This window comes from Malaclemys terrapin, chromosome 2 (genome assembly GCF_027887155.1).
Source record: "Malaclemys terrapin pileata isolate rMalTer1 chromosome 2, rMalTer1.hap1, whole genome shotgun sequence".
Lineage (NCBI taxonomy): Eukaryota > Metazoa > Chordata > Testudines > Emydidae > Malaclemys > Malaclemys terrapin.
This window is the reverse complement of record NC_071506.1, coordinates 225466111-225487231: the sequence shown is the minus strand read 5'-3', so window position 1 is coordinate 225487231 and position 21121 is coordinate 225466111. Positions and strand designations below refer to the sequence as shown.

Sequence of the window (21121 nt, the reverse complement as noted above, 5' to 3'; positions counted from 1 at the left end):
GTGTTTGTCTGCTGTTTGAGTTAACTTGATTTTGTGATCACCTATTTTTTCATTAAACAATCTTTCCTCTCTCCCTTGCTCAGTTTCTTCTCTTCAAAGTAGTGGTTCATATTCCTACTAGTTATCAAGACTTCCATGGAGTAATCCAAGAATAATAGGATACATAAGATCAGAATTCTTAATGTAATAAACCCAAGCAGATTTTAAAAACCAAAACAACCCCCTTTCATGCTCTTAAAAAAAAATAAGGCAAACAAAACAGGCCACAAACACACAAACTCTTTTATTTCTAAACCAGGTCAGCTTTAAGACTGCAAGTTTTGGGTTACTGTTTAAACATACATGGTGTTTCACTTGAAAAAGTAATTTGAGTCGGGTGCATTTGTGTCATTAGAATTCCTAGTGACTGTGAATCTTAAAAACTTGTTTGTCCTCTGTCCTATTCAAAATCCTCCCCCAGTCACAAACGCACACAAGGACAAACCAAGGCCAACAGCTTCATGCCTCTGGCAATTTTAGATATGAGATTATCTATCAGAACAGTTTGATGGAATTAGTTACTTTGTGGTTAGCAATATTATCCAACTGCTTTCAGTTCCTTCCTTCTATTTTTGTATATGTCTGAAAATAGGATAAAAATATATATATTAGTAGGACACATGGAATAAACCAAATGTGTCCTGCTTGTTTCATGCTTGTTTAACTGAAAACAAACAACATAAATCACTATTTGCCAAACGCAAAGGACAAAATTGGTGAGGGAAAGTGTTTTCAGCTATTGAACGGTAATAAATAATATAAAGCATTTGACAAGGTTTCCTTTGAGTTAAACAAACTACTACATTCTTTTCTATTCAGATTCTTATACCACTGATGACCATATCTGCAGGCTTTCCAGAAATGCATTAAGCAGTGTGACTACTATTTTTTTTTTGTATTACTATAGTGCCTAGGAGTCAGAGTCTCAGAGCAAGACCCTATTGTGTTAGGCACGGTACAAAAAACAGAACAATAGATTAATATTTGTCATATATGATTCCCTCTCTCTCAAAGGGCAAAATTTTACAGGAGAGTTTTTTTCATTTTGGTTTTTATTGAATATGTGTTTGTGTTTGTTATTGAGGGCAAGGTCAAAAGTACAGCTTGCCCATATATGAACTGGTGCATATGAGCGAGATCCTGTAAAGTGATCAACCAGGCACTAATGTGGCATTTTTCAGGTGAATGGGATTCACGCTGATAGAACACAATTGAAGGGACAATGACAGTACAGGCAAGGTGCTAATGAGTCAGAGTTAAAGGCTAGAAGGGACCACCAGATCATTGAGTCTGACCTCCCCCAACACCACTCAGCGCCCAGCCATCACACCTGACAACAGTGACATTTTAACCACTGTGATACTTAGGACTTTTCTACATGGGGAAAATGACCGGCATAGTGATATCTTTGCTGATATTATTTTATTCCTGAATAAAAGTGACCTTTTCCAGAATAACCACTCTGAGTAGATGCAGTGTTGTTGTAGCTGTGCTTGTCCCAGTATAGTAGAGAGACAAGGTGGGTGAGGTAAAATATTTTATTGAACCAACTTCAGCTAGTGAAAGAGAAGCTTTTGAGCTTACACAGAGCTCTTCTTCAGGTCACTCTGAGTGGAGTAATTATAATTATTCTGCTACAGCTTTGCTGGTCAATTTCCCCATGTAGACAAGCCCTTCACACAGTGGGTTGGAAAAGGGGTGGTTAAAAACACCACCAGCTGGTCTACAGCATTTCTATGACTGCTGGGGCTACACTTATGAGAGAATGTCACAAAAATCTTGGTATAGACAGTTTTAGGCAGTTGTGTCTATGCAAAATCTGTCATAGGTACAAAAAGTCTGACAAAAATAGTGATATTTGAAGAACAGTTGCTTCCTTTATGCAAACTTTAAATATTGCTGCAAGTATTCCCCATGCAAAACTTGCCCACAAATACAGTTGTCTTCTGCTTAACTCCAACTGCATTAATTTCCTCTCCTCCACTTCTATCCCTCCCTACAGTCCATTAAGTCCCCCTCTTCTTCTTCTCTATTACGCCTAAATCCGCAAGATATTTAAGCACCTACCTCACATTAATGGGAGTTAGGTGACTAAATACCATTGAGCATCTGGGCCTTAGTCCTTCCCCCTAACCCTCAGTTTTTTTCCCCCTCCAGCCCCCTCAGTCCTTCCCACCACCATTTCCCCCATGTGAACCCACATGGGCTAGGCGGGGCCCCTTACTTAGCAGCTGCAGCAGCTCCTCCTACTTTTGCTGTTGAGCTCATGGCTCCCTTCCTTGGCATAGGTCAGTGGTTCCTACTCTGAGCTCTTCCTCCAACCTCCTCTGAGTCTCTCACTGGAGATCATGAAAGAGTTGAGGGCAGCCTGATTGGCTGGCAGGAGAAGGAAGGAATGCAGGTTGAGCCAATGGCCCCCACTCATCCACAGCTAGCCAAAAGCCTGAGCTGGTGGTGGCTGAAGAACAGAATATAAAGTTGGAACCACCAGCCAAAAGCTGGAAATAGGTATGTGTGGTCTACACTGGCAAAAACAGGATGCACAATTCACCACCAGTGCAGGATAGTAGCAATGGCAAAAGCTGTAGGATAGACTGGTCACGTGTGTTTACCTGGAGATCCCTCGGAATCCATGAGGTTTGAAAGCAGAATGCTAGCCAAACCCCACCCATCCCCCCCTTGTTGAGGAAACTCATCAATGAGATCCTGGTGAGGTCTTCCACTCCACAAACACTGTACCCTCCATGAACCCTGTATTGCAGGGGTGGTCAATCTTAGCCTGAGAAGGAGCCAGAATTTACCAATATACATTGCCAAAGAGCCACAGTAATACATAGGTAGTCCCGCTGATCAGCACCTCCCCCTCCCTCCCCGCACCTCCCGATCAGCTGTCTCATGGCATGCAGGAGGCTCTGGAGGGTAGGAGCAAGGGCACGACAGGCTCAGGGGAGGGGGCGGGAAGGGGTAGAGTGCGGGCGGGGCCTGTGGCAGAGCCAGGGGTTGAGCTGTGATCACACCCCCCCCCCCCCCCCGAGCACATTGGAAAGTTGGCGCCTGTAGCTCCAGCCTCGGAGTTAGGGCCTATACCAGGAGCCGCATATTAACTTCTGAAGAGCCACAGGTTGGCCACCCCTGTTTTATAGCATACGAGTATGAAAGAGCAAAATAGTCCTATAGGAAAGTTTGTATAGTTCACAAGTACATTCTGTAGCTCACTTCATACAGTCATCTGAGTTAGTCTTGATGTTTTCCAACCTCTGTTCCATCTGGAAAATGTCTGCAATCCCTGTCCTTATAGCAAGATGTAGTGCACAGTTCCAATTCAAAATGAGAGACAGAATATAAAAATCTGGAGGAGGAATAAAATAAATTACATTAAAACATGTAAATACTGAAAGTAGTACTTGAAGAACAATTGCTGCAAGTGAAAAACACTTTTCTTTAAGTGTCTTAAGTTCTAAGAGATTTTAACCACTTCAGGAAAGAAGTGATTATATGTCTACATTGGAAAGTTGTACCACATTAACTACACTGGTATGGTTAAAAGGGTACAAAACCCCTAGTGTGGCTACAGATATAGCAGTATACAGGTGCTTTATACTCCTGTAGCTACTCCTGTATGGGAAGGGGAATAACTATATTGATAAGTCACCTTTATACCAATATATCTGCGTCCACATTAGGGCATTTACCAATATAACTGTATCAGTTTAAAAAAAAAAAAAGTCACACTGCCAACCAACATAGTTATACTGGTAAAACTTTTAAGTGTAGACCATGCCTTAGACTATACCAGCAAAACTGCTTAGTGGAGATACAGCTAATTCCAGGTTCATTTACCCAGTATAGCTTATACCAATTCCCTGAATGAAATAAACTAAGCTGGCAAAAGACTTTTTTGCTGATATAACGGCATCGACCTGGGGCTTTTGCTGGCACAGCTACACCGGTTACGGGTGTGATTTTTTTCATACTTGTAATTGACATAGCTATGCCGGCAGACTTTTTACTACAGGCCTGAATCACCAAACTGAAACTACTATTGCCAGAATAATCTACTGCAAGGGCAGAAAATCAGACCAAATGACTCACAAGTGGCCAGTAGGGGATTACCGGTCTCAAGGAGATTTCTGGTTTATTTAAGCCATATTAAAAAAATTGACTTGAAACCTGAAAATTGTGCCTATAGCTAGTGTACGTAACTATGTGTCCCTGTCCAGTGTTAGGGCTTGTCTACACAGTGCTTTAGTCCATACCAGAGGGGTGTAAATTTTATTTCACATTAAGGTGTTGTACACTAACTGACCCATGTGGACTCTGCTACTGGCCTTCACTAAAAGTTCCCTAGTACTTGGCAAAGTTGGGAGCCCTCATGTAGACAAGATGCTGGTGAACATCGGTGCTTTTACCATTTGTGATGGGGTTGGGACTCACCACCTGGCACCTCCTGCTGGTTGTCTCTGGGAATTAGCTCTGTCCAGTGGAGCACCCCTTCCTGATAGTGTCCCGTCCGTCGTCTTGCCCTCGGTTGGCATCTGAGCCCGCGTCGCCCTTTTCAAGCCACTGCCCTCCGGCAGTGCCCTTAGTCCATCCTCACCCCCTTCGGGGGGGGAGAGGGGGGCTGTTCAGGAGTCCTCACGCTGGCCTCAGTGGCCAACCACAACCTCTAAAGTCTAGCCCCTTGTCTCAAGGGCCAGTTGTAGTTTGTCTCAGCCACCCTACTGCATGGCCAGGTGCAGTACAAGGGAGAAGGGGGGGGGGACCCAGGCCCACTCACTACTCTGGGTCCCGACCCAGGGACCCTCTAGTGGTAGCCTCCCTGCCCTCCTTCTCTCCCCTTGTCCAACTGTCCCTGGGCCACTTCCCCTCTGGCCCCTCACACCCTCTAGGCCCTTTCTCTCAGGGCCCTCAGTATGGCAGGTATTGGGCTAGAGCCCAACTGCGCTCCCCCTGAGCCTGCCCAGCCCTACTCTGTCCAAGGGGCTGGTCTCCTGCTCTGGAGACAGACCTCCCCCCATGAAGATCTGGGACAGACTGCCCGCTGCTCTTCCTGGACAGCTTTTATATAGGGCCAAGCCGAGCCCTGATTAGCTGTCTCCAATCTTGGCTCTGATTGGCCCCCAGTAAGCCCTTTTTTCATAGGCTGCGCAGGCAGCAGCCTCTCTGGCCTACTCTAGCCCCCACTCACATGGGGGTAGGGCAGCCGCCCCACTACACCATCATATCATATAAATCTGCACCGAGCAGGATTAGAGGATGCAGTGATTTAAAATGCCAGCAGCCAGCCAGAATCCTGCCTAGTGTTCCTATCATTGCTAACACTGCATCAGCTTTAGCAATAACAGCACATTTTTCAGAAAAAAAGGTTGATGTAAACACAAGCTGGGTATTACACTGTTTACATCCACTGAAAGGTCTTTGGGGCAGGAAGTGTCTCTTGCTATGGCCCAGATTCTCATACCTTTACTCATTCTGGATAGCATGTTGCTCCATAAGTAATCACAATGAAGTCACCTTTGTTCACATCTGTCCCTAAGAGTCTGCACAGTGCCTGACCTAATGGTACCTCAATATGATTGAAACCTCTGCGTACTACTGTCATTCAAATTAATAATAACCATCTTCTTTCTATTGTCTGAGGCCATACAACATAGTTTCCCCCTAGAACTTGTTCTAATTCAATGTCTTACTGGAAAGATGAGATATTTTATATAAACACTAAATAAGAAATCAAAGGATCCCAGGCCTCCCTATATTCAGAATTAAATTCACAACTCATCTCTTGCCTTCAGTGATGGAGTCTCTGTTGAGTTTGATGGCTGAGCTATAGGAGACCTGCACAAAGAGATGTTTAAAGTGGTACTAGGTCATGCACAACTAGTCACACTCTCTCATCCTTTATTGTTTTTGTAGATACAGACTAACACGGCTACCCCCTGATACTCTCTCATCCTTGTTGGCCATTTTGTCCATTGGGGCAAAAGGTTGTAACGAGTGGGCAGACAAAGATGCAGCACTTTTGCGCATTGCTGGTGAGACAATCAAGACAATAGCATGCAGAACCCATTGAAGGCCAAGGTCTCCACACCACATCCCAGTGCCTGGGCTGTGCAGCAGTGCTGAAGCTTGCTTGCTAATGCTACTGCAAACTGAAGCAGAATCACTAAAAACCCCACCAGCTTTTTTTTCCCTCTGTCCCCTGTGACTGGAGAAGTGTTAACGGGCCACTTCACCTTTAATGGTCCCATGAGATATGTGTAGGGCCCTTCATTTTCAGTTTTTATTTTATTTAATTTTTCCTGGGAATTTATCGGTGTTTATTACCGCAAAAACAAAAACAGGTGAAAATCAGGGCAAAAAACTATTAATTTTTTTCTGGGTAAATATTGGGGTTTATATTGGTGGATGTAAAGACAGGGGGAAAAAGTATTCAGTAGATTAATGCTTTGAATTCTGTTCATCAGTGTGGTTTGCTGCAGAACTAAAACAGAACTCAAAACACAATGTCACCTCTGAGTTTAAAAAACAATATATCTCTAATCCCCAAATTGTTTATTCAAATGAAAAGTTCTAACAGTTTACTGTTGTAGACTTAGAACTATTAGCCCATAAATATTTACATTTAATAATTGGGCCACACCATTTGCAGTGCATACACTCAACTTCATCCTTTTCTCCTGTTTTTATTTTTTTTTTAAACTTTTGAATACTTCCTTATGTTCTGAAACATATTCTAATACATGTTCTAATATGTTTTCTTCCCATTTTAGTGTGTCAAATCTTTAAACTGTTATCTGCAAACAGCTTGAAATGTGTACGTGCTGGGCGTGAAATTCATCAGTACATTCAGAAGCACACGCACTTCAGAGCTTGTGTGCCTGCCTGTTTGTTTATAGTGTGTATCTTCTAGACTAATACATAGCCTTACTTCAACAGGCAGCTTTGCATATACACACAGACTAATGTATTATCATAATACATATATCTCATGCAAGGTATTATATTTTCTTAATAAAACAAGTTATTTTTTATATATTTGAATGATATAAAAGTAGGGTGAAAATCAGAAAAAAAAAAATGAATAATACTTTTTGTAAAACCCAGGAATTTTTTGGTAAAACTTGGTTTAAACTGAAAATGAAGGGGCGTAGATATGTGCTAACACTAGGGTTACCATACGTCCATTTTTTCCCGGACATGTCCGGCTTTTCGGCAATCAAACCCCCGTCCGGAGGGAATTGCCAAAAAGCTGAACATGTCCGGGAAAATGCCGGCTGGGCACTTCCCCTCCCGCGGCTGCTCTGCTCCTCCCCTGACTCTTCAGCTCTGTTTAAGAGCCGAGCTGCCCGAGCGCTATGGGCTTCAGGCAGCCCCCTTGCTTCCGGACCCCAGCCGCCGGCCGGGCACTTCCCCTCCCAGGCTCCGGCGGCGCAGGGTCCGGAGGCATGGGGGCTGCCCGAAGCCGGTAGCGCTCGGGCAGCTCGGCTCTTAAACAGAGCCGAAGAGTCAGGGGAGGAGCAGAGCCTCCGGCCGCGGCGGCTCTGCTCCTCCCCTGACTCTTCGGCTCTATTTAAGAGCCGAGCGCTACAGGCTTCGGGCAGCTCCCATGCCTCCGGACCCTGCGCTGCCGGAGCCCGGGAGGGGAAGTGCCCGGCCGGGGGCGCAGGGTCCAGAGGCATAGGGGCTGCCTGAAGCCCAAGCGCTACCGGCTTCACGGTTTGCCGGGCAGCCTCCAAACCCTGCGCCCCTGTCTGGGCGCTTCCCCTCCCGGGCTCCAGCTGCGCTGGGAAAGCGCCGGCTGAGGGCGCAGGGTCTGGGGGCTGCCCGGCAAACTGTGAAGCCGGTAGCACTCGGGCAGCCCTTTTCGCGTGGCTGGGAGTGGGAGGGAGCGGAGTTAGGGCGGAGTTGGGGTGGAGCTGGGGGTGGGAAATGGGCTACCCCGTGAAGGGTCCTCTTTTTTTATTTGTTAAATATGGTAACCCTAGCTAACACCTTATGCTAAACAACCTGTTCCTCCTTGTATTTAGCTGTGACACTCTGAATACCTTTCCCAAACCAGGAGAGCTCTGTGTAAGGCTCAAAAGCCTGTCTCTCTCAGCAACAGAAGTTGGTCCAATAAATATATTACCTCACCCACCTTGTCCCATCAAAATCCTGGGACCGATACAGCAACAACACCACTGCATATCATAATATTAAAACAGCATCACTAATACATATATGTCCAAATGTAAACATATATGTCCAAATGTAAGCACCTCACAGTGACAGACCCCTGGAGTGGCGCCTGCCTGGTGCGGTTTAAGTGGAGCTGCGCGCTCCCCCCACCCCAGTTCCTTCTTGCTGCCAGTGAAGGTGCATCAGAAGTGCTCTACTTCACCTTTGCTGTAGCTCGTCCCCAGGACTATTAGTTCGTTTAGTACCTGTAGTTAGTTAGTTTAGTTAGTCAGTGAGCCTGGGCCGGGGCATGCCCCAAGCCCCAGGATTTAAGTCATGCAGTTCTTGTTGACGTTCTATGCCAAGAAGTGACCCCAACACAAATTGTCTGCGCTGCTTGGGAGAAACCCATATCAGCGAGAGGTGCAAGATTTGCAAATTGTTTAAGCCTCGGACCAAAAGAGAGAGGGACATTAGGCTCCAAGCCATTCTAATGGAGTCAACGCTGACCCCGATCCCCACCGGGCCCTAGGCCTCCTACTCACATAGAGCAAAGTAGCCCGGCCCTTTCGGAACAGGCCTCTCCGGATGTCCAGATGCCGTCCACGCCCAAACCCTCCAAGCGGCCCGGGACGTCTTGTCCATGCCGGTGCCCAGAGCACCGCCGAGGTCGGCCCCACACTTCAGAGGCAAGCTGCCGCTGGGATCTCTGCAGTCGCCCCCAGCTCAGTACTGATCTTGATGGAGGGAGCGTTCCCGAGGCCGATCACCGCCCAGCGACCACTCGGGGCAGAGTCCACGTGGATCGTCCTAGACACCGAACAGACTTTCGGGCTGGGTTCCGTCCATCCGGGATTTGTGGCACCGGTCCTCCTCAGAGAGTGGATATCGACGGGACCGTGGTGGATGTCGTCATCGGTCCTCGTCCCGGAGAGGGTACCACAGTCGGTCATGGCACGGTCGTCTACGCCGTTCCCACTTGGGCTCCTGCTCCAAGTCTCCGCCAAGCCACCACAGCCCCGGGCGTCGATCACCGGGGCCTCGCCGTCGCAGGTCCGCCCATTGAGGCCGTTCATGGAGTAGCTATTACCGTCGGTACCGGTCCTCCATGTCAAGATCGCGGTCCCGTGACCGTCGCAAATCCCAGCACTGCCACTCCTCCTGGTCGAGAGACAGCAGCGGATCCTACACCAGCCTTGTCTCCATTCATAGCCGTCCTTCGACGGGTCAGACCGGCCAACCTGGACAGTTGGCCCTGGCAGTGCCACAGCACGTGCAGTGGCACCGAGCATCATGGCCAGCCCAGTGGTACCAGCGGGCACCGTGGCCTCCGGCGCAGCCCCCGGTGGGAGCTCGCTTGGTGGCTGGAGCTTTGGAAGCATCATCGGCCTCCCTCTCCAGACCCCCAACAAAGGAGTTGGTGGGACGCTCGTCCTCGGTACCGTGCCCGGAGTCCCACCAGGTGGTGGATCCTCCAGTGCCAGCTGACACTCAAAGCACTGCACCGGCCACTTTGCTCTGCCCGGAGGAGGCGATTGCGGCCCCGCCTCCCTCCATCCCACAGGAGGACTTCAGGGCCCACCAAAAGCTCTTAAAGAGGGTGGCAGCAAGCCTCCACCTCCAGACAGAGGAGATGGAGGAGCCCTCGGACTCCCTGTTCAACGTGTTGTCCCCATCAGCACCGGGTAGGGTGGCCTTGCCGCTCCATGAAGGGATGGTTAAAATTTCAAATGCCCAGTGCCAGACACCAGCCTTGTTGGCCCCTATATCAAAAAAGGCACAACGCAAGTACTTTGTACCCACACAATGTAGATCAATCTCTGATAATTTTCATATGACTTTACATTGTGCCTCTTCATATAACCTTGTGGTGGGTCTACCCACCTGTGACCTCTGTTTTCATGTGACTTTGTATCAAAGCCTCATTTAGAAACTTTGCATTGCCCTTGGTATAATATTATAGCCCCTAAGGATAGAATAAGATAGAAGAAAAATTTCTTTTTGCTAGCAGTAGAACAAGAGCTCTCCCCACCCACTCTTAATCAATTGCCCTGTTGAATGAATGAGGTGTGGATGAGCAAGGCATGGAAGGCAGCACCTCCAGACAGCCTCAACTGTTGGAGAGGGGCTGGGAGCCAGACCCAAGGACAATAAAACGTGTCAAGTGGGCTCATTAAAGACAAGCAGACATACGAGGGCCTCGGGGGTTAGAAGCAAGCACCTTCTTTTGGAAACACCCTCTTTGCAGCATTGGGACAACACTCAAAAGAAAGCAGCACAAAGGACCAATGGACACAGACACAGAGTTTGAATCTGGTATAGATTTGCATAAGAGGAAAGCTGCTATAAAAGTGAGGTGTCTTGCAGAGGACCCCGGGTCTCGTCTTGTCAACATGGGAGCATCGATCCGGATCGGCAGAAGCCCGGCTCCACCCCCTCCCCCATCTAACTCACCTGGCCAGTGAAGTTAAGGGGAGCAACTAATTGGTAACAACAAGACGGAGCGTGTTTATGTGTGTGTGTGAGTGTAAGTGTAATATATTATATGCATATGATACAGTGTTAATGAATACATGTATTACTAATAAATGTGGCATTTTGTCTTATTCCCCCTGAAAAGATCCTGTGCAGTACTTTAAGTACAACATAAAGGGCATGAATATCTATATACCCACCCGGCGCCCAACTCCCTGGTGGTCAAGTCGGTCAACCACAGGGAACGACAGGGTCAGCCAGCACTGAACCCAAAGAACAAAGACTCTCGGAGGTTGGACTCTTTCAGAAGAAAAATGTATTCGTCGTCGAGCTTCTAGTTACGAGTGGCAAACCATCAGGCCCTCTTGGGTCAGTACGAATGTAATCTGTGGGGCTCCCTGCCTAAATTGGAGGTATCCCTCCAGGAGCGCGATAAGAAGGAGTTCAGGGCGCTGGTGGAGGAAGGGGGCAACAGCAGCTCGGGCTTCCCTGCAGGTTGCCTCTGATGCTGCGGACACGGCCACACATTCAATGGCTTCTGCGGTGTCCATGAGATGGGTGTCATGGCTCCTGCTCTCCGGGCTCTCCAGCGAGGTGCAATCTTCCATGTAGGATCTCCCGTTTGATGGGAAAGCTTTGTTCGCAGAGGAAACAGATACAAGGCTGTATGGCATGAAGGACTCCCGCACGACCCTCTATATCCCGGCTCCGGTAAAACCTAAGTTCAAGCCGCAGCAGACTCCGACCCCGGCCGCCCTCCCGAAGTACAAGGCCACCCATAAGAAGCAACGGGACTATAAGAGATGCCCTCACAGGCAGTCTTGGCCTGCCCCTCAGCCTGGACCCTCCGAGGCCAAGCAGGTGGAGAAAAGGCGATTTTGACAGGATGCTCAGGGGCAATCTGCCAGTCCTCATCAGGGATCCAACCCCAATAAAGCTTCCCTTCTCCAACCGGTTGTGTGCTTTCCTCTGGAATGGTCTCAGCTCACTTCGGACCGATGGGTCCTAAACACCATCTCCCGGGGTTACACCCTCCAGTTTACCTCCTCCCTGCCCAACCACCCCCCGCCCCCGTCCCTCCTGGGTGACCCCTCGCACGAAGCTTTGCTCGAGCAGGAAGTGGGGCGGCTCCTAGAACTAGGAGCGATAGAGGCGGTGCCTGAAGAGTTCATGGGCAAGGGATACTACTCCCGCTATTTCCTTATTCTGAAGGCCAAAGGGGGTCTCAGGCCCATACTGGACCTACGGGGTCTGAACCAGCACATGGTGAAGCTCAAGTTCTGCATGGTCTCCCTGGCCTCCATCATCCCCTCCCTGGATCCCGGGGACTGATACGCTGCCCTCGATCTACAGGACGCATACTTCCACATCCACATATTTGAGGGGCACAGGCACTTCCTCCGTTTTGTGGTGGGACAGAATCACTACCAATTTACGGTCCTCCCCGTTTGGGCTGTCCACTGCCCCCAGAATGTTTACAAAATGCATGTCGGTGGTAGTGGCCTACCTCACATGACGGGAGGTACAGATATTTCCCTATCTGGACGATTGGCTTGTCAAGGGCACCTCCTGGTCGCAGGTGAGGGATCACATGGCACTCCTTCTGTCCACGGGCACCACCGTGTGCCTACTGGTAAACAACACCAAGTCCACCTTAGTCCCGGTCCAATGCATAGAATTTATCAGGGAGCTCCTGGATGCAGTGTCGGCCAGGGCCTCCCTCCAGCCAGACAGGTTCAAGACACTGAAATGTCTCATCGGCTCGGTTCCCAGTGACAACAGCCAGGGTTTGCCTGCAGCTCTTGGGTCATATGTCGGTGTGCATGTACATGGTCCATCATGCCAGACTCAGGATGAGGCCCCTCCAGCTCTGGTTGGCCTCGAATTTCTCCCAGGCCATAGACAGGATGGACAAGGTCCTCACCATGCCGGACGCTGTGATTACCTCCCTGCGATGGTGGTCCACCCCGAACAACATGCTCCAAGGGGTCCCGTTCAGGGACAGGTTCCCGTTGCTGGAGCTGGTGTCCGATGCGTCGGACCTGGGTTGGGGGGCCCATGTGAGGGGCTTTCAGACCCAAGGCCTGTGGCTGGCTCAGGACCTGACCCTACACATAAAGACGTCAAGGAGCTCAGGGCGGTGCGGCTGGCGCGTATGGCCTTCCGCTCGCACTTGGAGGGCAAGGTAGTCAGGGTCCTCAAAGACAACATGGCCTTGATGTTCTATATCAACAGGCCAGGCGGGGCCCACACCTCTGCCTCGAAGCCCTCAGGCTGTGGGACTTCTGTATAGCTCACAACATCCACCTGAAGGCCTTCCACTTACCGGGCGCCCGCAACGAGAGGGCAGATCGCTTGAGCAGAGACTTCTCCTCGCAACACGAGTGGTTCCTCCACTTGAAAGAAGCCCACTGGCTCTTCCGAAGATGGGGAACTCCCCAGGTGGACCCATTCGCGACTCGGAAGAACCGGCGATGCTGGAGTTCTGGTCTGGGGGGGAGGGGCTGGGAAGGGGCGCTATCTCCCGGTCTTGGTCAGGCCGGCTTCTCTACACCTTCCCCCCCTTCCCTCTAATTGACTTGATCTTCTCCAGGACCCTGCTGGACAAGGGCCAAGTCCTTCTGATTGCCCCGGCGTGGCCCAGGCAGTATTGGTACGGGACCCTCACGGGCCAGGCGGTAGCTCCGCCGTGGCCATTGCCGCTCCGCCCGGACCTGCTCTCACATGACCAGGCCACCTCCTCCACCACAACCTAGCGGCTCTTCACCTTACGGCGTGGCTGCTCAATGGTTAGGTGGAGAGGAAAGGACGTGCTCAGAGCAAGTTCAGCGTGTCCTCCTTGAAAGTAGACGGCCCTCAACTTGCTGCACTTATTTGGCGAAGTGATCCCGGTTTTCTAGGTGGGCGACAGACCACGGTGTCTTCCTGGTGACCGCCCCGATCCAGCTTATCCTTGATTACCTCCACCTGAGGACCCAGGGCCTGGCGCCCTCGTCCGTCAAGGTGCACCTGGCGGCCATATTGGCCTTCCATCCGCCGGTGCAAGGACACATGGTGTTTTCTCATGCTGTGACTCGCCAGTTCCTTAAGGCCAGTCTTTCCCGTATTCTAGACCTCTGGTTCCACAGTGGGATCTAAACCTGGTGTTGGCTCGTCTCACGGGCCCTCGTTTGAAGCACTGGCCACATGCTCCTGGTCTCACCTCTCGTGGAAGGTGGCCATCCTGGTTACTATCACATTGGCCAGGTGAGTCTCGGAGCTCAGGGCCTTGACCTCTGAACTGCTGTACACGGTCTTTCATAAGGACAAGGTCCACCTCCGTCCACGCCCCGTATCCTCCCGAAGGTGGTCTCCGCCTACCACGTGAGTCAGGACATTTTTCTACCGGTCCTCTGCCCCAAGCCTCACGCATCCAGTGAGGAACGCCGCTTCCGCACGCTCGACGTGCGGCTGGCTCTGGCTTTCTACCTTGAGTGGACTAAGCTGTTCAGAAAGTCCTCACAACTGTTTGTCACCTCGGCTGAGTGCGCGAGGGGCCAGCCGATTTACACTCAGCGGCTTTCCAATTGGATCACTTCGTGCATCCGTTCCTGTTATGAGCTGGCGGGCGTCCCCCCACTACCCATTGTGAGGGCACACTTGACCCGGGCACAGGCCTCTTTGGCTGCCTTCATGGCCCATGTCCCCATCCAGGACATTTGTAAGGCCGTCACGTGGTCGTCGGTTCACACGTTCACCTCGCACTATGCGATCGTCCCCCAGACCAGGGATGATGCCGGGTTCAGCAGGGCTGTCCTTCGTCCTGGGAACTTGTGAACTCCTACCCACCTCCAACAGATATAGCTTAGAATCACCTATTGTGGAATACACATGAGCAATCACTCGACGAAGAAAAAACAGTTACCTTTTCCGTGACCGGTGTTCTTTGAGATGTGTTGCTCATGTCTATTCCACATCCCACCCTCTTTCCCCTCTGTCAGAGTTGTCTGGCAAGAAGGAACTGAGGGTGGGGGGAGCCCGCAGCTCCCCTTATACCGTGCCAGACAGGCGCCACTCCAGGGGCTGGGGGGGGCGCTCCCCCCTACGGGTTCTGCTAGGGGGAAAACTTCCAGCACCGGTGCACGTGGCGAACACGCACACCTATTGTGGAATAGACATGAGCAACACATCTCAAAGAACACCAGTTACGGAAATGGTAACTGTTTTTTTCTGGAGCACCCTTAATGGCCTTCTCTTCATATGTTTACATTAGTGATACAAATGTATATCTTATTCTCCTAACTCCAGATATAGAAATAACACATGCAAACTAATAGGATGAACACACTTAGTAAATTACAAGTTTTCTAATGACACCATACAAGGGGTATTTAGCATAAAGCATATACCAGTTATGTCATATTCATAAGCATATTTCCATAAAGCATATGGACTGCAACATCACACATGGGTGTTCTCAGGCCATGTCCTGTATTCCCTGATATGGTAGTAGGGAAAGAGAGTGGAGTAAGAGTCCCTGTATTGTGTTGTCAGCACTGGAGGATCACCCTTACACTGGGGTGATCTCTGTGGGTTGGTTAAGATGGTTTTAGGGAGAGATTACACTGCACTAGAATGTGGTGTAAAGCTACTGCACTGCACCTGAGAACTCCTCCCTCCCCCCAGCATTTTCACACAACGTTGTTTCAATAAACTATTGTAAACTCTAATAGACAGCAATCCAGTGTGTGATTTAGGTAAAAAATACTAAAGATGCAAGTAGTTGCTATTTTAATATCCTTACAAGAAAAACATTCCAAAAGGACATGAGAACAGCAAGGCATGATTTACCAAGTCCCTGGACTCTACACTATACTTCGCACCCCTTAGCTCAGGGACGGCCAATCTGAGCAGGAGCCAGAATTTACCAATGTACATTGCCAAAGAGCCACAGTAATATGCCAGCAGCCCCCCATCTGCTCCCCAGTGCCTCCTGCCTGCCAGCAGCCCCCACCAATCAGCACCTACTCTCCCCTCTCCCCGCAATCAGCTGTTTCACCTGTGCAGGAGGCTATTGGGGGGAGGAGCGAGGGCATGGCAGGCTCAGGGGAAGGGGCTTTGAGATAAAGGGTGTAGTGGGGGCAGGGCTTGGGGTTGAGCAGTGAGCATCGGAAAGTTAGCATCTATAGCTCCAGCCCCGGAATCCGGGCCTAGGTACTAAGGAGCCTCATATTAACCTCTGAAGAGCCGCATGCAGCTCAGGAGCCACAGGTTAGCCACCCCTGCCTTAGCTGATCACTGGCTTATGGGCCCATCTGAATTCCTTACTCATTGTTTTCCTTAGAATAGAATCACAGAATATCAGGGTTAGAAGGGACCTCAGGAGATCATCTAGTCCAACCCCCTGCTCAAAGCAGGACCAATCCCCAGACAGATTTTTTTTACCCCAGTTCCCTAAATGGCCTCCTCAAGGATTGAACTCACAACCCTGGGTTTAGCAAGCCAATGCGCAAACCACTGAGCTATCCCTCCCTCTTTTTAAAGAAGTTGCTAGACTACAACATCTACGGTAACAATTGGGGTAGATTCCTGAAATGTGTTTTTTGCGGCTTGCCTCTGCCTTTCCTCACTGACAGCCACTACTGTTGCCATCCTGGACTCAGAATGCATTCCTTCCCAAAATCTATATTTAAATTAAAATGAGCTGGATGTGTCTCTCTTAAATTAACTTTTTTTTTCTTAAATAAAAGACTTAAAAAATCCAACTTTTCTTGTAGAGGGAATAAAGGGAAGTTTGATTTGCCAGACTCCTAGAAGAAAAGATGTTCTGCCTTGATACATTTGAGAGATTCAGAGCGCTACTATGCCTGAGTGAAATCTTTACATATGAAGGTATCTGCAGTCTTGGGTCATTTATTTTATATCTAAGATAGAAAATCTTTTGTTCCTTAATTCTGTTTGTCACAACCTGGCCTGGTACAGTCTGGTACACTGTATGGTTGCCAGTCTGTTGTGGTCCCATGTACTTCTAAGCCCCCAAATGGGCCTAACTCACCAGAAATAAAATATAGGTGACCTCTACCTAGGGCACCTAACTGGCCATTTCACAACTAAGTGCTCTGCAAAAGGCTAGCTGAAGGAGATAAGCCTTGCATGATGCCCTTAAGATGACAAAACTCAGGCTCCAGAGGTTGTAAATTTATGGAGGCAATAAATTCCACAGCTGAGAGTACCTGTCCCCAATCTGGGGTCCATCAGCCTTATTGTCCCCTTGAAAACATCTGCTGCAGCAGCATCAGTCATGGGTGTCTAATTGCATTTTCACATACCCTCAGGTAACTAGGCTCCAGCCCAGTGGTTCTTAACCTGGGGTGCGAGATGCCCTTTCTGGGGGTGCGAGACATGCCAATTTTTTTTAGAAGGTAAATCATTAAAAACACAAATTAAGCACAGGCACGTAAGTACAACTACTTTGTTTCACCAAACCTATGTATTTATTAACATTGTACATTTTTTAACGATTACTGTAATATACAAACTAAAAATATATCTAGGTTTAAAGAACTGAACTACTTCAACGCTTTTTGATAAGGGGCGCAAGAACATATTTTGAGAACCAAAGGGGTGCAAGCTGCAGTAAAGGTTAAGAACGACTGCTCTAGCCTATTTACGGCTTTGCAGACAAGAAGCAGGATCCTCAAATGGGTGGTTAGGCAACCAGAGTGGAGGGCAGAATAATATCAAGGGGTTGTTTTAAAAAGAAGGTGGGTGAGGTAATATCTTTTAGTGGCCCAACTTCCGTTGGTGAGAAAGACAAGCTTTTGGCTTGCACAGAGCTCACCAGTACTGAACTTTGCTTTATGCTAAATCAGATTGGGTGACCAGATAGCAAAAGTGAAAAATCAGGACACTTTTTTTTTGGGGGGGGGGGGTATAGTTGCATGTATTAGACAACGCCCCTAATATCCGGCTGTGCGGTCACCCTACCTGATTCACACAGGAAACCCAGCCAGAGGCACCTGTTGTGACCCCCCAGGAAGCACAGCTGTGCTGCTCCAGCCGCCGCAGGATGGCGTGTCAGACTGTGCAGCCGCACACGCCAGTGCCCAGCAGACCCCATCCGCCTCCAGCGCAGATCACTGTCCTCCTTCCCGCCTCCCCAGCAGCGCTCAGCAATTGCTCCACGGCCTCCCCTGTGTGCTTCCCCACCCACGTGCCCTCGCTGCAGCCGCAGCTCCTCCCGCTGCGGGTCACATGAGCGCCGGGCCCCCGCCCACGGCTGCCTTAGGCTAGGAGAGCGGCTGTGGCGGGGCTGCTGTCTACCGAGCCCGTGCCGACACCGCTGCTGGGGAGCGGGCGGAGCGCGGGAGCCGCCGCTGTTGGTGTGAGTAGGGCAGGCGCGGCTGCTGGCCGAGAGCGGGGCGGAGCTGGGTTTCGTTTCCGAGCGGAGGCTGGTAGCTGCCCCTCCGAGTGGACGGGGCTAGCGGGGCACGTAGGGGCCCCAGCTGCGCTATCCGGCGGGCGCGTCCTCGCTGCAGTCCCGGCGGGCGGGCTCCATGGCCCCGCGGGGGGGTCATTTCATTCTCTGATCTGCCAGGGCCGGCACTTGGTGGCTGTCACCCTGAGGCGCTCGTGCCCCCGTGGGGAGGAGGCAGATGCACCGGGTAGCCTGGGTCTGGGGCTCAGCGCCAGCCGGGGATGGGGATGTTGGGGTTTGGAGACAGGGAATCCTCGTTCACAACCGTCTGGGTCCAAGGGAGCAGCCTTTGCTTTAGGGTGGCCTAGGACGGGAATCATTGGCTCCCCTACTAAAGCTGGAGCTGCTGCCGAGAACCAGGGGCCGCCGGTCAGTTTTAGCAGTTCCCCTATCGACAAGCAATTACTGTCTTGAGTTAATGGTCTTTGAAGCGCCGAAAGGGATAATGAGTTTCTTGATATGTGTTCGAGTGGATGTTAATGCACCGCTGCCACACCTCTGCCACTTAATAGGGACGGTCATATGCGGTGCCATGGGCTATATACTCTGGTATTCTCTCTTCAAATCCAGGCCTACCGTGGCAATTTTAGGTAGCTCTCCCCCTGTTGCAGTAGCAAGGGTGAGGGAAAACGTGGAAGTTGACTATTTGTATTCATACCACTAAGTTACGTGAGGGGGGGATCCCCTGAGCCAAGCTAGCCACAGGTCTAGGCTAGAACTCTCACCAGCAATATTAGTGCTAGCTAGTGCAATGGGTGGGAGATTTTAAGAAAATCTTAGTGCAGACCCAGCCAATATGGTTTGGGGCAAATGATACAATAATTGTACCAAAGTTGCAACAGGATTTGGTCTTGTGCCTGCAGGAAAAGCAAACCATATTGTAACACAGTCAAGGCACTACTGTGTAGTAGTAGTATAGATCAGTGCGTAGTGGTTATTGCCAGACCTAGTTCCTGCAGAATGGGCCACTGGTTTGGGGTTTACTGGAGTGAAGGGATGTAGGTTTTTTTATTTTTTAATGAAACATAGGTAAATGAATTAGATTTGAACTATTGCAGTATGTGCTCAAGGGTGTGATTGTTATATGTATACTGGGGACTTCTTCCATTTGAGATCCCACATTTGGTATAAAACTATTACTGATTCTCTTTCAGAATATGCCTTTCTTGCAAATTTGTTAGCTATCACAGGACTTGCTTCTCCAGTATAGTATAAAGTACTAATTGTAACAACAGAGAAATCATTTCTCCCTGTACTAGACTGTTAAGCAAAATTATATCACACAGAACACTGTTACTGTGACGTCATAGGTTTTTTTTTCTTTGATAAACTGCTGCCATTGGCTATAAATAAGAAGTCATGTACTGCATTATGCCCAGCTTTATCAAATAAGGCTTTAATTCCTCTGAGCTTTTCTAAAAACATTGTAAGTGGTGTATCCATGTCACTAGGGCACTAGATCGCATACAGCTTGACCCTTATTCCACCCTCACATCCATCAGTGTAAATAGACTTGGAGCATAAATGAGATCAGAATCAGGCCCCTTAAAAATATTATAATTGTTATTAATGTAGCATCTGGGAGCATAGAGTAGCATCTTATGGACCAGGGCCATTGTGCTAGGCACTGCACAAACTGAGAACAAAAAGACAGTTCCTGGCCCAAAGAGCTCATAATCTTATGTCAGAGACATCTGATGGATAGACAAATATATTCATAACTACTTATAACATAACTTTTTAAACCCCTCCCCCCCATTGAATTTTGCCTCCACCCACAACTTTTTGCTCTCTTCTTTCCCATCTTGATTTTTTTTAAATAGCCATTTTGGTTTTCACAAATTCATACAGTGTTGTTCACTTTTCTGTCATTTTCTTATAAACTCAGTACTGAACACCTAATATTAGTTTGTTTTAATATGACATATAATATATCCACAACTGTTCATAAGACTGAAAATTCATTAAGAAATTCTGCCAGAATTTTAATAGATTTTGAATTTATATGCCTAAATAATAAATAATGCAGCTGTATTACTTGCATGTGTTTATACTACTTCTAGGCGAGTTCATGAGGAGAAGTCCAAAGTTCCAGATATGGCAGTTAATCGATAGCCACCACTGAAATTTTGCTTGTGTATTCTAAAACCCCCATTTTCTTCCTCTTTGGCGGCAACATGAATGCTAGAGTTAGAGATTAATGCTTCTTTACAACCTGAAAGAAGAAGTTCCCACTTTCACATGATAAAGTTACAAGTATTACTTCCTAGATCTAGTTGTTTCGAGATTGTGATGGCTGAAATAATATCTTCTTTGAAGTGCATGTTTGAAAAAGATAGTCATTAGAATTATGTGATTTTTTTTTTTTTTTTTTTTTTTAAGGTGCATTTTGCCCACAATTCGTTAAGGCCATCCCAGTGGAAAAATGTCATGTCTTTTTTGTCCTTGTGGTACATGAAATAGTATGCTTAAGTCGGATCCTCTATAAACTTTCTGGTTTCTTCTTGCTCCCTGATTTTGTGATGTGGCTGGGTAAATATTATCTTTACCTTCCACGGTCTCTCTCAGGGCTTGTTGACACTTGAAAGTTGTTTCAGATTGTTTTTGTGTATTAACTGATCAGGAACAATTGTTCCAAAAGCAGCTTGTCCTCTCTGCTTTATGCCAATTGAAGCTGCTTCCCTTTTGAATCATCTTGTCCACAAGGTGCTGTTTTACTGAAATATGTGGACAGCATTCAGGACAGAAATCCCATGGTGCAATGTTCTGCCACTAGGCTCTATGCATTTGGGGATTTTTCTTGTGGCACATAGTAGGATACCTACTAGAAACCACTGGAATTCTGGGACTTGAGGTCAAATGAAAAAATTCCCATGATTCCTCTCCTTTTATCCCATCATTCATCTGGCTTTTGCAAGCCAGCGCCATTGTCAAACTGCTATCAGGCTGCATGGGGGAGACATGACTGAGTGCTGTGATCCTGATGGTAGTTAA

General features: G+C 48.6%; 1 protein-coding gene and 1 long non-coding RNA gene across 4 annotated transcripts in view; one reads left to right on the top strand and one right to left on the bottom strand.

The window, feature by feature from the left end:
• Positions 1-264: 264 nt before the first annotated feature.
• LOC128831033 (uncharacterized) lies at positions 265-17831 on the bottom strand. Its single transcript, XR_008443727.1, has 3 exons — positions 17638-17831; positions 4474-5874; positions 265-3388 (listed from the first exon to the last, which is right to left on the bottom strand). It is a non-coding gene; the product is annotated as an uncharacterized LOC128831033 (long non-coding RNA).
• A 126-nt stretch (positions 17832-17957) lies between these two features.
• SNX10 (sorting nexin 10) overlaps positions 17958-21121 on the top strand; it is a 55269-nt gene continuing 52105 nt past the window's right edge. For 2 of the 3 annotated variants that reach the window (XM_054020113.1, XM_054020112.1), the window contains exon 1: positions 17975-18034. The gene's annotated coding sequence lies outside the window, so the exon portion shown is untranslated. Of the gene's footprint in view, positions 18035-21121 lie in introns of all 3 variants that reach the window. The other variant, XM_054020111.1, reaches the window with a different exon arrangement.